This window comes from Ascaphus truei, chromosome 7 (genome assembly GCF_040206685.1).
Source record: "Ascaphus truei isolate aAscTru1 chromosome 7, aAscTru1.hap1, whole genome shotgun sequence".
In the NCBI taxonomy this organism is placed as follows: Eukaryota; Metazoa; Chordata; class Amphibia; order Anura; family Ascaphidae; genus Ascaphus; species Ascaphus truei.
The window spans coordinates 25912315-25923552 of NC_134489.1; the positions used below are offsets into that span (position 1 = coordinate 25912315).

The window sequence follows — 11238 nt, forward strand, 5'->3', positions numbered from 1 at the left end:
GCTCAGGATGATCAGAAGCGGACAAGAGAGAGAGAGATGGTGAAGGGCCGGCGCCTTGGCCTTGGGGGATCGTCCTAACAGACTTAACCCCCTTGCTGCTATAAGGGTGCCGCACCGGAGCCAAGACGCGATTGGTGGACAAGGACGAGAGCAAAGGCGTGGACGGAAGTTGGTGATGGAGGGGACAACAAAGAATACCCTCAGGTTTCTGGTGGAGACGGCCTGGAAAGATCGAGTGGGACGTCGCTTTATCGTGGAGGAGGTGATGAGAGACTTACTCAAGGTGGAGTTTGAAGAAATCTTTTGTCTTCTGGAGCACCAGAGGCAGGGGAGCTTTGATTTGGCTTTCTTTCAGGAGGCGGACTGTTGGAAGGCGTATAAAAGATGGAAGGAAAATGCTGGAGATCCTAGGATGATGGGAATCAGCGTATCGCCCCAGTTTTTGATGAGAGAAAGACCGGTGATTGTACAGATGAATAATGCCTTTGTACGGAAGGAGACGATTGTGCGTTTTTTGAAGCACTTTTGTACAGTTGTTAAAGGAGGTGCAGAACTAAGGAATGAATATGGAATGTTCAATGGCGAAAGAAAGTTTTGGGTTTGCCTTGGGATAGATTCTGAGGGAGTGGGAGGGGTGACTTACCCTCCTGCCAGGTTTTGTTTTGAAGGGAATGGAGGCTCTCTGTGGTTTCCAGGACAGATCTCTGGACTGGGTGATCACTCATATGACAGAGGAATGCAGGTTATTGCAAAGAGTGATAATTCGAAGAAGAAGAACTTTGACAACGGAGATAGACATATCATGGCCTTGGGTACTGAGAGGCTTTTTGGACAAATGGACAGTCTAAAGGAGAAGGTGAATCATGAAGGAAAACAAGGAGAAATGATTATGAACTTTGATGAAGAAAATTTGGGGGGAGGTGTGTTGGAAAAAATAAGTATTGGGCGGACAGAAATGGCAAAAGAGGAGTTTAAATCAGGGGAAGAGGTGGAAAAGGCTTTGGAGGTTGAGAGTGAAATATTGTGTGAGTCTGAAGAGAATGAAGTATACCAGCTTACAACAGAGGAGAGTGATTTTTGTGACATAATGTGTGATGGTAAAGAGAATGGTGAAGAGAAAGAAAGTACGGAGTATGCTGAAAGTGATGAGATTAATAGAAAGTTGTTGAGTGTTACGGAAAATTGTATAAAAGCAGATAGAAAGTCTGTAACTTTTGCTGAAACAGGGAATGAATTGTTACAAAAAATTGAAAGTGAAGACAAAGAGCAAAAACATGAGTCAGAGGACAAGGAGAGGAAAAATTTAGCACAGGATTGTAAGAAGGAGGATGCTTTTGTAAAGGAGAAGGGGAATGATGTAAAGCTAGAACTAATAAATGAAAAGGAGAAAGCTTACAGAATGAAGAAAGGGGAGAAAAAAGTAACTGATGAAGAAGTAGAGGACAGGCTTAGAGGTTTAACAGGGAAAGTAGGGCGGGAAGATGGGCTTTTTTGGCTACGAGTAATAACAGAGGAAAGGGTAACGCTACAAGGAGTGAATGTGAATGTATGCAGGATTATGAAGTTCATTGAAGAAGTGTCAGAGGCGGAATATGTTAGAGAGAGGGAAAAAAGAAGAGGTTTGCTTAAAGAGAAGGGTTTTTATAGCTGATTTTCTTCTAAAAAATTTTTTTGGAAAATTATGTAATGTTGTTTTTGTTCTAAAGTGGGAATTTAGTAGAGATAAGGGAGATGTTTTTGGAAAGTATGTGATGTGTTCTTATTTATTTTCTGTAAGAAATTGAAATGTAGTTTATGTTTCTTGACTGTATTATGGTGCTAACCATTGTATGTTCTCTGAAAATTTCTGTAAACAATTATACTTTTGTCGGCAATAAAAATTACTATGGAAAACAAAAATCTGTTCTTATCAGTTTAATATCTGATACGTCCCCTATCTGGGGACCATATATTAAATGGATTTTTAGAACAGGGAGATGGAAGAAGAGCTTGCTCTGTCCACTCCACGCATTGACCTGGTATTGCAGTACCTCCAGGACCGGTGCACTTCCCTTTGGGGATATTTGGCTTGTATCAAAAAATAGAAACAAATGACTGTCTGACAGAAAAAAAACAAACATGCATTTTTGGCTCTTTCTTTTGCAAAGAAAGAAGAAGATGAAATGACGACAAAATAAAGCCTCCTTCTTTTTGCTGTGTCTTGTTTGCTCTTTTGCGTGGCTTCTTACTTTCTTTTCTTTTCAGCTCCTCCTCGCATGGAGCAGGAGTGCCGCCTGCTGCCTAGCCTAATTCAGTCCGAACGAGCAGATGCCTAAGAAACTCCTGTTGAAGCTGTATCCAAATAGCCTGCATAGCAAACACTGCAGCAGCAAGCAGCAAGCAGCAAGCAGCAAATGCCTTGACTTGCTGGCTTCTTGTCACAATGGCTGGCTGGCTGAAATGACCTGAACTGAAAAGCCCAGCCACTGGCTGCTTGCATGCTTGCTGCCTGAGTTTCATGGCAGCCCGGACGAGTCGGCTAGCAGAGAAAAAGTGGGCGGTTCCTATGCAAATAAGCAGACGAAGCCTGGTGCCGGAAAAAGAACTGGAAGCATGTGCCTTTTTGGCTGTTTGCTGGCCATGCGGGCCCCCCAGCAGTGTGTGCGGCTGCTTTTCTTTACTCCATAGAAAGTCTTTGGCTTTTGCATCCGTCGTCGTCGTCGCCGCCGCTGCTGCATAGACTCCCCGGGGCTGTGTCGGGAGGAGCGGAGGGACTGGAGGCAGGCCTGCTGGGGGAGGAGGCGAGCGGGCAGCCAGCGGCTCCCTCTGCCCTTCTCCCTAAAGCGTAGCGCCCCTGGCCGTCGGGCGGCGCTCAGGCGGGGGCCCATTTCTGGTTATCGCTTCTCGGCTTTTGGCTAAGACCAAGTGTCTTGGGCCGTTTCGAGGAGGGATCGACACGATGTCGTTCGACGACGGAACTGTGCCGGCTTACGCGCGGCTTAAGGACTCGGTAAGATTCGAATTCACTGAAATTGACAGGAAAGGAAAAGATCTGGGATACATCGTTAAGAAACTTTTATTGGGACTGTTTGAAATGAAAGTGGAATATATTTTGGCTATACAGGACTATCCCAGAAGGGGGGTGTATGATGTGACTTTTACAAACGCTTTCAACTGCACGAACTTTCACAAAAAACTTAAGGAAAAGATTGATGACCCCCTCCTGCAAGGAGTTAGAGTCACACTGCACCACTCCAATGAAGAAGTACTGCTAATTGTTAAGATGTACTCCCCACATGTACCTGCAAGCGAGATTAAGATGTTCTTAGACAGATACTGTGAAAAAGTTGTTTTTGCGGGAAATATAAATAACGAATATGGTATCTGGACTTCAAAAAGAAAATTCTTAGTCATCTTTAAAAAAGACCCAGAAGGGATCGATGGGAAAATGAGACCCCCAGCCAGGTTTAAACTGGGCAAGTTTAACGGGGATTTATACTACACAGGAATGCCTTTATATTGCCGGTTATGCACAAAATTCGGGCACACAAAAGAATCTTGCAAAGAGGATAAGCATTGCACCAACTGTGAGGCCTCTGACCATGATCTTAAAGACTGCAAAGCAATGAGGAAATGTAATTTGTGCCAAAAAACAGGACATGTTTATATGTCTTGCCCTCAACGCTCACGCACAAACATGGAGGAGCAAAAAAAATCAAATGAAAAGGAACCAGAGCAAACAAATGGAGGCCTGACCCCAGAGAACGCAGAGGAATCAGCAACCAAAGACGAGACACCTGTGGCTGTAGAGGAGACGCCCGAGGAACAGCTGACCCCTGGAGAGCCAAGACTACCAGTAACACCTGGAGCAGATGATGACAGAGCGGAGTCAAAAGAACACTCGGAGGCGGAGGCTTCGGAGGGTCCTGGAGACGGGTTCTGGGAAACTGCAAGGGCTAAAAGGAGTAAAATCTCCCAGGGGAAAGAACAAAGGAAAAGAACAGCTAAAGTCAAAACCTACGTGGAAGTGACGCATCCTGAGGTGGAGCTAACCGCCAGATACGCAGCTTTACAGAACTCGGAGGTGGCTGATACTCTGCAAGAATCTGGGGAAATGGACACAATATCAGGTACGGAAGTAATAGAAACCTTTTCTACTGATTTTTATGGAGGAGTTGAGAATGTCTCTCCGTGTTCAGATGAATATCTTGAACATGATGCAGTTGAGTGTTTTACAGGTATGGAGAGGCCAGACTTTCCAGAAATAGGGACAGACATGGACTATTGAAAATCAAAATGGCTGTCTTAAAAGGTATATCTTTTAATGTGAGAAGCATAAAAGATAGGAAAAGAAGGAGAATGGTGTTTGATTATCTGACTACATTGAGTGTGACAGTTTTTTTCTTACAGGAATGTGGTATTGCGCATATGCAAAATTATAATGAATATGCAAAGGACTGGTCACAGGGGCCATCAGTGTGGTCAGGATCAAATGAAAATAAATCAGCAGGGGTTGCCATTTTATTCAAAGGGAATGTAGAAATAATGTCTGTAAATGAAATAAAACCGGGTAGACTTATAAAAGTCAGTACATTAATAGATGGCTGCAGATGGGATTTTATTAATGTATATACTCCCCCTGATAAGCAAGAAAGATCCGAAACACTTCAGCTTTTAACCCTTTTTATGGACAGTTCTTGTCCTCAAATAATAAGCGGGGATTTTAACTGCATTTTAAAGGGAGAAAAAAGATTGGGGAAAAATGTCAGTAGAAATTTTGATAAAACTTCAGGGCAATTAGAAAATATCAAAACGGATTTTAGACTACAGGATGTTTTTAAAGTGTGTAACCCCAGAAAACCAGAAGCGGAAGGCATGACCTGGAGCAATGGGATAACCTGCTCCAGGATAGATTTTTGTTTTTGTTCGAAAGAACTAAAGCCTTTAAAGTGTGTTTTAATAGAGAATATTTTATCAGATCATAAAATCTTAACTTTTACAATAAAAAGCGACGAAGTAAAGAAAAGAAATAAAAGTGAATGGAAATTAAATACTAGCCTGCTGGAAGATAAAGATATATGTGACAATTTTAGGAAAAGTTTTAAAGAATGGCAAAAACAAAAGGAACCAGGCACCACAGTTTTTAAATGGTGGGAAGATATAAAAAGAAAGACAAAATTTTTTTTCATAAAAACAGGACAGGGGAAAGCAAGGGAAAAAAGGGCTTTTTTTGAAAACCTAAATATACAATTACAAACCTTGCATAAATTAAAAGACATAGGATGTGTGGTTGAGGGAGAAATAGCTGAAGCAAAAAAACAAATAAAAAAACTCTTAGAGGCAAGAGGGAAAGAAATTGTTTTTAATTCCAGAATAAAACACATAGAAGAAAATGAAAAATGTACCAGATATTTTTTTAAGAAGAAGAATGAGAAAAAAGAATTAATTGAAGAAATGAATGGGGAAAAAACTTTACAAGGTATTCTTTTAAAAGTAGCAGCTTTTTATAAAGAACTTTTTAATAAAAAGAAGATTGATAAATATTTTACAGAGGATGCTTTAAAAGAAATAACGCTTGTTTTAAATAAGGATGATCAAGGTTTTTTAAAAGAAGATCTTAAAATGGAAGAAATCTTAGAGGTTATTAAAGGTTTTAAAACAAACAAGGTACCAGGCAAAGACGGGCTACCAATAGAATTTTATGTCACCTTCTGGGATATTTTAAAAGAAGATCTACTGAGTATTCTTAAAGAGTGTTTTGTTTTTAAAAAATTGCCATCTTCATGGAAAAAGGGCACAGTGACACTTTTATATAAAAAAGGAGATAAGACAGATATTAAAAACTGGAGACCTATTACGCTCTTAAACTCTGATTATAAAATTTTAGCAAAAATATGTGCAAACCGATTTAAAAAAGTGGTGGATAAGGTAATACATAGTAATCAAGTATGTGCAATCCCAGGAAGGAACATCTGGGAGAATTTAAACCTGGTTAAAAATATTATAAATAATACAAAAGAGAGGGGACAGAAATTAATGATTTTATCAATCGATTTTGAAAAAGCTTTTGATAGGTTTTCCCATGAATTTTTATTTTTGGTGTTAAATAAAATGGGAATACCAGAGTGTTTTTTAAATGTTCTTAAATCCTTTTATGATGGTTGTTCAAGTGAGTTTTTAATTAATGGTTTTAGAACTGAAAGTGTGATACTAGAGTCGGGAGTAAAGCAGGGGTGCCCCCTTTCTCCCCTTTTGTTCATTTGTGCCCTGGAGCCACTTTTGTGCGTCATTAGAAAAGACAAGATGATCAGGGGTGTTGCCCTACCAGGAGGGGGAGGTGTAGAGGCAAAAGTCATTGGCTACATGGATGATATTACAATTTTTTGTAAAGACCAAATATCATTAAAAAGAACCATTAAACAGTTAGAATTTTTTAGTGTAGCTTCCGGTTTTAAAGTTAATTTCAACAAAAGTAATATCCTAAAAATCGGACATTGGGAACCCCTAACTATACCAGATATCCCAATAAAAGAATCGGTTGACATACTGGGTGTTAATTTTAATGAACAAAATGAAGGAGATCAAAACTGGGAAAAATGTATAAAAAAAATCAAGGAAAAAATCACGATGTGGTATTTAAGGAAATTAACAATGGAAGGCAAAATTTTAATAATAAAAATGGTTATTCTCCCAATCTTGCTATATATAGGTTTAGTGTTCCCTCCCTCCACTGGAGACATACAGAAAATAACAAGGTTGTGTTGTGTTTTTTTGTGGAGTTCACAAAACGAAAAATTAAAAAGGGAAATTATTTATAAAGAAAAGAATAACGGAGGAAGAGGCTTCCCAGAACTCAGATTATTTCTGTATGTTAAGTATTTTGCCTTTTGCCTTTTAAACCTTGGACGGGGAAATTATTGGTCTGTATTTTTAAAGTATGAAATAGGTTTTTTTGCAAGAAAATATAAATGGTTTGTAACATCGTTAAAAACACCCCATGTTTTAAATTTATCAGACACATATAAGATTTTAGATAAAATTTTAAACGAATTTAGTTTACAAAACAAATCTTTAGAAGAAGTTACAGACCAAAAAAAGCTGACCAAGAGCATAAAAAAAGGAGAAAAGATGTGCATTATCCCGAATGTAAACGAGCAGGGATGTAAAAAAGCCTGGGAAAGAGTGTCAGAAAAGGAGCTTTTTAATAACCAAAAGGACATTACATGGTTATGTGCGCACCAAGCTTTGCCAGGCAAGTTCTTCCAACACAGAAGGGGCCTGGCGACGAGCGCCAAGTGCCCAAGGGAGAATTGTCCACACGATGAGACAACTTTACATATTATGTGGTCATGTAATTATGCTAAAAAGGTGTGGGGAAGAGTTTTCTTGCTCTTGCAGTGGATTGGTGGCCTAAAAATTCTAGACCCAGATGTAGTTTTTTTTGGGAGTTTTGAACTTAAAAACAAAAATCAAAACATTATTACCTGGAAAATAATTAATTGTATAAAAGAAGCCTTGTGGAAAGTGAGAAACGTTTTATTATATTTTAGAGAAGAAATACCAGTGAATGATTGCATCTCCCTAGCTTTTAGTCAAATGTATTTATATTATCTCTTGGACAGGAAGAAAGGGAATAAAGAAAGAGAAAGCCTATGGGGAGTACAAATATGGTCCACCATTTTAAAGAAATAAATAAAAACACTGAGACTGGTTTTTAAATAAATTTCTTTAAATATTACTGTAAAACAAATGTTCCAAACGCTTTTACAAAAGGGAAAAGTTTTTTAAAAATAGTCAAAATTTGTGTTTAAAAGCAAAATATTTGCTGATTAATTGGCAGTTTTTGTGCCTTTTTGGGTCCCTTTTTGTGGGGCATCGGAGAGTAGAGGTGGGCCGATGCTCCCCCCCACAGCAGGAGGCTGCGGGGGAAAAGCATATGAAGATATGTTACAGAAATGCTAAATTTGTTACAAGAATGTGATATGGACTAAAAATCCTATTGCTTATGTTGGGGTTCTTGTAATGTTGGGGAGGTTTTTTATTTTTCAAAAAGTTTGAGTTTCTCTTTTTTCTGTAACTAGGATATATGTCTTTTTCGAAATAAAAAAAAAAAAAAAAAAAAAAAAAAAATCTGTTCTTATCAGTTTAATATCTGATACGTCCCCTATCTGGGGACCATATATTAAATGGATTTTTAGAACAGGGAGATGGAAGAAGAGCTTGCTCTGTCCACTCCACGCATTGACCTGGTATTGCAGTACCTCCAGGACCGGTGCACTTCCCTTTGGGGATATTTGGCTTGTATCAAAAAATAGAAACAAATGACTGTCTGACAGAAAAAAAACAAACATGCATTTTTGGCTCTTTCTTTTGCAAAGAAAGAAGAAGATGAAATGACGACAAAATAAAGCCTCCTTCTTTTTGCTGTGTCTTGTTTGCTCTTTTGCGTGGCTTCTTACTTTCTTTTCTTTTCAGCTCCTCCTCGCATGGAGCAGGAGTGCCGCCTGCTGCCTAGCCTAATTCAGTCCGAACGAGCAGATGCCTAAGAAACTCCTGTTGAAGCTGTATCCAAATAGCCTGCATAGCAAACACTGCAGCAGCAAGCAGCAAGCAGCAAGCAGCAAATGCCTTGACTTGCTGGCTTCTTGTCACAATGGCTGGCTGGCTGAAATGACCTGAACTGAAAAGCCCAGCCACTGGCTGCTTGCATGCTTGCTGCCTGAGTTTCATGGCAGCCCGGACGAGTCGGCTAGCAGAGAAAAAGTGGGCGGTTCCTATGCAAATAAGCAGACGAAGCCTGGTGCCGGAAAAAGAACTGGAAGCATGTGCCTTTTTGGCTGTTTGCTGGCCATGCGGGCCCCCCAGCAGTGTGTGCGGCTGCTTTTCTTTACTCCATAGAAAGTCTTTGGCTTTTGCATCCGTCGTCGTCGTCGCCGCCGCTGCTGCATAGACTCCCCGGGGCTGTGTCGGGAGGAGCGGAGGGACTGGAGGCAGGCCTGCTGGGGGAGGAGGCGAGCGGGCAGCCAGCGGCTCCCTCTGCCCTTCTCCCTAAAGCGTAGCGCCCCTGGCCGTCGGGCGGCGCTCAGGCGGGGGCCCATTTCTGGTTATCGCTTCTCGGCCTTTTGGCTCAGATCATTGTGTCTGAGTCAGGGGCTTAGCTGGGACTGTGCCCCCTTGGCCCTGTGGCATCGGCTCCTTCGGGAGTCTTAAGCCACTTGCTGCTTTTGGGGGGGCACGCTATCCTGAGCGTTCTCGGAGGGCGATCTAAGGCGAGATGGCGACATGGACGCATCTGAAGAATACGATCCGGTTCGTGGTAGAGGAGGCGGAGAGAGGACGGGTCGAGCTGCGTTTTATCGTGGAAGATGTTATCCAGAAGATTGGGATGGATGCAGAGAGCATATACTGCCTGCAGGATTTTCCCCGGCAAGGAATTTTCGACGTGACCTTCCATCAGGAAGGAATTGCACTTTGTTGCTTTGAGAAGGTGAAGGAGATGTTGGATGACCAGAGCATGCGAGGCATAAAGATGATTCCGTGTTTCAGAATGGATGAGAGGCCGATTACCATACACATGTACAATCCGTATGTGTGTAAAGAGGACTTGGTGATGTTTCTGAAGAGATATTGTTCATCTGTAAGAGGCGGTGAGGAATTGCACAATACTTATGGGATATATAATGGGAAAAGAAGGTTTTGGGCCCGGTTTAAACCTGACCCATCAGGTGCAGGTGGAGTACTTAACCCCCCGTCGAGTTTTAGTATTGGGGGAAACCGGGGATTTTTGTTTTTCCCAGGGCAACCCCTGTACTGCAGGAACTGTTTGGAATATGGACACGTACGCGAGAACTGTAAAAAAACAGGACAGTGTTGCCGCAATTGCGGAAAGGAAGGACATTTTTCAGCCAATTGTGATGTACCCAAAAGATGTGATTTATGTGGGGAGCGAGGTCACATTGCAAGACAATGCACGAAGAAAAGAACTTATGCCCAGACGACAAAAGGAAGTGAGGAGGAAAGTGATACAGACTTGGATGGACTTATTCTAAGGGATGAGCAGATAGGGGAGGGGGAGATGGATCTGCGGGAGGGAGGAAGGGCAGAAGGAGTGGGAACCCCTAAGACTGGACAAGATGGTAAAGGGGAAGCTTGGAGCACTCAGAGTGGGAAGTGGGCGGAAAGGGTGGAGGAACAAGAGGAGAAGGAGGCACTTAATGAAAAAGTTAAGGTGTTTCAGGAGAAGGTGGGGGATGTAAAGTTGTGGATGAAAGTGATACATAAAAAGGATATGAGTGATAAGGAGGTAATAGAAGAATTAGATGACCTTATGAAACGTAGAGCGGTGATGACTGTAGAAGAGTATATAAAGTTGAGAGAAGATCAGATAAAGGCTTTGAGAGAGAAGGGATTTAGACTGGAGGGGGAAGCAATGCTGGCGGAGGAAGCTAGGAAGAAGGAAGAGGCTGAGGAAGGGGGAGATGTAGAGCCCTTAGAACAAACAGGAGAAACTTCAGAAAGTAGTGATAGTATTATTGGGGTAGAGGAGGAAATTTGTGAAATGGAATGTTCTGCTGTGGAAAGAAGAGCACAAAAGAGAAAGGAGAAAAATGAGAGAGAGGAGGATAGGGAAGTACAAGGCAACAAAGGCAGTAGTAAGATACAGAGGAAAGTAAGCGGGGCGAGTAGTAGTGAAGACGGAGCGAGAGTTCAGACAAAGCAGGATAGAAAGATGGAGATAGGAGGAAGAGATAGAGAGGAAGGGAAAAAAAGAGAAGGGATAATTTTGAGAGGATTGAGTGAAAGTGATAGTGAAGCTACAGGGGGAACCCCCCCTAAAAAAAGAGAGGAAACAACAGATAGTAGCAGTGGGGAAAAAATGATAGAGGAGAGGAAGGGAGAAGGAGGAGCAGAGGTACCAAAAACAATAGCAGAGAGAATAGAAGAGGAGTATGAGGAGCTTCACCAGAAAACTGGAGATGGAGCTTTTTGGAAATTATGGTATGGGGGAGACGAAAAAAAAGAGAAAATATTAGAAGGATTACAAGGACTTATAAAACTGACAGAGAGTAATCCGAGGAGGTATAAAGAGATAATAACGGGATATAAAAAGCAGGTGGGAATAGAAGAGGTAGGTAGTAGAGGAGGAGTAGGAAAGTAATGAGGGTAGAAGGATATATTTTTTAGAATTAAGTGAAGAAGGAAAAATTGCTTTGTGAAAAAATGACTTTTACTTTATTGTAAAACTGTTAAATGGTAAAT

General features: G+C 41.3%; 2 non-coding genes across 2 annotated transcripts; both read left to right on the top strand.

Moving 5' to 3' along the window:
* The first annotated feature begins 1858 nt into the window (after positions 1–1858).
* Positions 1859–2052, top strand: LOC142500051 (U2 spliceosomal RNA). The gene has a single exon (XR_012802789.1). It is a non-coding gene; the product is annotated as a U2 spliceosomal RNA (small nuclear RNA).
* A 6013-nt stretch (positions 2053–8065) lies between these two features.
* LOC142500803 (U2 spliceosomal RNA) lies at positions 8066–8262 on the top strand. Its single transcript, XR_012803297.1, has one exon. It is a non-coding gene; the product is annotated as a U2 spliceosomal RNA (small nuclear RNA).
* The last annotated feature ends 2976 nt before the right edge of the window (positions 8263–11238 follow it).